Source organism: Pteropus vampyrus, unplaced genomic scaffold (genome assembly GCF_000151845.1).
Source record: "Pteropus vampyrus isolate Shadow unplaced genomic scaffold, Pvam_2.0 Scaffold528, whole genome shotgun sequence".
NCBI classification, from domain to species: Eukaryota; Metazoa; Chordata; class Mammalia; order Chiroptera; family Pteropodidae; genus Pteropus; species Pteropus vampyrus.
This window is the reverse complement of record NW_011889309.1, coordinates 2653432-2657375: the sequence shown is the minus strand read 5'-3', so window position 1 is coordinate 2657375 and position 3944 is coordinate 2653432.

Here is a 3944-nt window from a genome sequence, read left to right as displayed (position 1 = left end):
GTAACAGGGCTGCCTAGCAGAGACTATTGAGGTCACTTGAGTGCCGTTTGAAATGAAGCGGCAGTCCTGGTGCCTCAGTGCTTTCTGAGACCATGTCCATCACGTTCCTCCTGTGTTTCAAAAAAGACAAGGACTCCAAAAGGGTGTGTTCGACACTTTCTGAGAAGTTGGCTCCTCCAGGGCCATAAGAGGGACAGGGTATTCCATTCCAGAATAGAAGAGCAAGAAATAGGGAAATGAAAAGAAGGCTGGGATGCTGCAGACATTCAGGATGATTTCTCAATATGTTTAGAAAAGTTCAGACTTGGAGAACAATGAACAACCTTGTGAAAAACAAAGGCTACTTGGGAGCCATTTGTCCTGTTGGCCTTGGGCAAAATAAGTTCTCTTGGAGACCCCAGCGGATGCCAAATTGTTCATATTACTGTCCTGTCGAGGTGATACCCTCATTCTGAAACTCTGTCGTGATTGCTCCCCAGAAACGATCTGAATTCATTAAGGGCCAGTACAGGATGTGATGCCTTCCCGGAGGCAAACGATGCTCAATGGATCGTTGGGTCAATTCTCTTCAGACAATAAATGAGAATAGGGGTGGGGGAGGGAGAAAGGTGCCCGAGAATCAATTACTGGCTAATAGGTGTGGCAAAAACTCTGGGACCACAGCTGAGTTTTCTGAAATTCACACATGATATATCCACCCACTGGAAATGTGGAACATCTCACATACCCTTTTACAAGGTGACTACTTTCCATGTGTAAAGTAGAAAGGGAAAACGAAGTCCAAGTTCACCTGGGAGCTAAGTAGAGGTCTCCTACTCACTATGAAGGTGAACATCTGAGAGACACCACAGCCAGTCCGCTCCTCAGCAGTCTGGACCTTCGGCCGAGGTGTGGCCTGAAGAGTACTGGGCCTCCCTTGATCCCTTGTGGCGAGAATGTCAGCCACTTACTGAGGACAGGAGATCTGGTTCTGACTTGGTTGCTGGCCTGAGCAGTGCGGGCAACCTGATGGCTGTGGGGAGATAGCTCATGAAGATCCATCTAATGAATCTGAGCGCAGGTGTGTGGGAAGTTGGAATCTTTTCTGGTGCATTTCTATATTTTACTCCTACAAAGTAGATGCACAATACCCCCACAACATTAAACAAACGTAAATTTCATAGAACTCTCATAGAAATGTTTAAGCAGGCACAACATGAATTTCCAGAATTCTGGATATCATATTACCACATCTCTATCTCACACATTTAGATACAAACAGACACACACACACACACACAGACACTGTAAACTCACAGCCAGAAACCTATTTGAGCTCAGGACATTACATACTGAGGGAGATGGAACAGGTCCACCACACCGAAGTAAGCTGCTACAAGGAGGCAAGCTCTGACTGTATCCCATTTATATTAATACATGAAGACCCCTGAAGTCAAGGAAGGCTCTCAGCCTGGCTCGTAAGGCCTCCAGAGACCTTTTCCTTTGATGCCCTTCACAACTGGGCCTAGCTCGGTCTCCTCAATCTTGTGACTTCCTGTCCTTAAGAGGAAAGGAAGTGTGCCTGAAAGAATGTCTGGTGACAGACCCATGGGGTATTGCATTCTGAGGTGCTGGTCAGGCATAATAACATACAACCCAAACCTGTACCCCCAGGACCTGTTCAATGGATGCCCCAGGAGCAGGGTGCTTACTGGTGGACCAAAGGCCTGTTTTTGCCAAGTAGACTCTCCAGAATTAGGGTGGGAAGTGGAGAACGGGCTGCCTGTGTTGGAATAGGCAGGTGAAGATCACTGGTGTGTAGAGGTTGTAAGAAAGATGGCCAAATGGGAGGAGAATTGGCAGCAAGAAAGTACAAATATGTGGAGTAGGAAGGGAATGGACTGCCTAAAGTCCTAAGAGGATGGAAGGACCCGGGGAGCAGACTTGGATCCTGAGGTTAAAAGTAATATGCAATAAGGCATCTGGTAAAAGAGAGGTGGTGCTGACTCATGGTAAGACAGAGTGGAGGAAAGGAGGAGAGAACACCAGGCCTGACCCTAATCAATTTGATGGACAACAGCTGTGATAAATTGACAGCTAGTCCTGCCTCCAAGGTGCCCTAATTGGGCAACTTGCCTCTGCCAATCATGGGGCCTAGAGAAGTTGAAGCCCTATTCAGTGGCTCCTTCCTGCCCACAGCTCACCTCAGAGGTTTCCAATTGCCCTATGCCAGGCAGCGACTAGTTTTCAGATGAATCTGGTGGTAGTGGGGGGGCAGAAGCAGACTCAGAGAAGAAGCTCCAGGAGAGCAGGAGGGAGAAACAAGTGGCTTGTGTTCACTTCCAAATCACTCAAGAGGCCAGGTGCAAGAGCATGAATATGAAGTTCAGGGCAGGGATGAGACTGGAAACACGCCTGACCCTAATCCTCATACTTTTAGGGATTTACATAGGTGCCATTTCCCAGGTTGAAGGCAGGGCAGTGACTCTCATACCTCACAATTCCATGCCATTTCCAGGCCTGATGCCTAGGGCATTCGATATAAGATGGCCAACTCTTGTCCTGGGCATTTTCTGAGATGTGGTTACTTTATACCTACTACCATATTGGCTGTTGAGTGGTGATAACTGCCCTGACTGAGCTGTGGCAGTGGCCTCATTTCACTGTGAGTGTTCCATTGGTGTGTCCTGAACTGAAAATATCAGGCCAGTACTGCCATGTCCATATGAGTTTCTATCAATTGTCGCCATATCCTGGAGCAGTCACGAGTGTGTCTCACCGCCTCGTCCCCAGCCTCAGTTCATGGAGGACCACAGGGACTGGCTTTCTACTCTCCGTAGGCCTCAGTGTTCCCGTAGTCCCCTGGAATATCAAGGCTCAGGATGCCTGCCCTGTCCGCTGACAGGGACATTAGCTGCCGGCCCGATAGATGGCCAGCCTTCCCTAAACATGGTTTCATCTATATTCCATTTGCACAAATGTCATAAGTTGTTTCCTTCAGGCTGATGTTTGGGTGTGCCACTGGTGTTTAGGCCAGAGATGAAAGGTTTCTAGAGATCCCTGAGAATTTCAGAGCTGCATTACCCCTGGATCTCAAGCTTGTGCCAATTAGGAGTTCCTCACTTGCCCATACATTTTTGGGACTGGCCGTTTGGAACAGTGACCTACCCTGTCAAGGTAAAGGAACTATGTAAGACTGCAACAGACAGGGCTCTTATGATTTCATCCCATGTGGACTTGAAAGGGAGAGCAAAACAACGACAAGAAAACAAACAAACAAAAAAAACAACAAACAAAAGCCATTTCAGAGCCTCAGACATGAAACCAGTGTTGATCAGAGACTAAGGGCAGTAGATGTAGAATGACATGTGTATAGAGAGGCTCAGCATTTGAGAGAAAGAGACACACCAGGCAGCAGATGCTGAGCAGCCCATGCAGGCGATGTATGATGGAGTACAAAGCAGTGCCCTTGACATGTTGGTAAGGGTGTTAAGCCTAACAGCTTCACTTGGTTTCGCTGAGTCCAGTAGATAGACTGTGGCAGGTTTGTGGGTGCCAAACTCTAGTCTTGTATTCTCCTGACAAATGATTGCTGGAGACACTAAAACATTGTTTGGATGTGCTGGAATCATTTTCCATTCTGTCACAGAGCCGCCTAACAGAGACTATTGGATTCACCTGAGTGCAATTTGAAACGGAGCGGCGGTCCCATTGCTTAATTTATTTTTTCTGAGACCACGTCCATCATGTTGCTCCTGTGTTTTGAAAATGAGAAGGACTCCAAAAGGATGTGTTCCACTATTCATGTGAAGTTGGCTCCTCCAGAGCTGGAAGAGGTACAGGGTATTCCATTCTGGAATAGGGGAGCGAGATATGGGGAAATGAAAATAACGCTAGGACGCTGCTGACAGAGAGACACTCGGGAGGCTTTCTCCATATATTTAGAAAAGTTTAACCTTAGAGAT